Source organism: Austrofundulus limnaeus, unplaced genomic scaffold, assembly GCF_001266775.1.
Source record: "Austrofundulus limnaeus strain Quisiro unplaced genomic scaffold, Austrofundulus_limnaeus-1.0 Scaffold124, whole genome shotgun sequence".
Lineage (NCBI taxonomy): Eukaryota > Metazoa > Chordata > Actinopteri > Cyprinodontiformes > Rivulidae > Austrofundulus > Austrofundulus limnaeus.
In genome coordinates this window covers 799,729-800,338 of record NW_013952526.1, presented here as the reverse complement: position 1 = coordinate 800,338, position 610 = coordinate 799,729, and positions in this window count along the sequence as shown.

Genomic DNA, 610 nt, shown 5'->3' with positions numbered 1-610 from the left:
AATATCTTGAGTTTTATTTTGGTTGAAATAATTCACTTCAGTATTTCATTGAAAGGTTCCTTGTCATTTAGAATTAATCCTGCCAAAAGACTGAGAATGGCACGGCCTGACCTGGTTTTCCTATGTAAGTGTAGATGTTACCAGACAGACTGCAATTTCTTCGACTAAACTTCCAAATCTACCTGTTACTAACACTAAATTCGAGGCCACGTCCTTTAGTAAACACTCATATAGGATACTAACTCCGGGACAAGCCTCTCAACAGACAGACACCATCTTCATTCCATACGAAGTGCAGCTGGGTTTTCCTCCTCAGGAAAACCAGTGTTCTGTGATAAGATCTATGCTCATACGCCCATGAGAAGATCTTAACCCAGGTTCACGATACCACTAATCGTGACCAAAACAACCAGTTTTGACTCCACTGAGTTTTGTTTGAAAATTTCTGTGAGACGTCTTTTATTTTGAAAAGAGGACCCGATCGGCTTTGACTCTCCATTTGAACTGGCAGACATCAGGAGACACTGTAAAATCAAAACACAGGAGGTTTTACTGGGAGTAAGCTGAACCTGACCGGAGCTCTTGCTGACCCGAGTGAGGACTTCCTCAA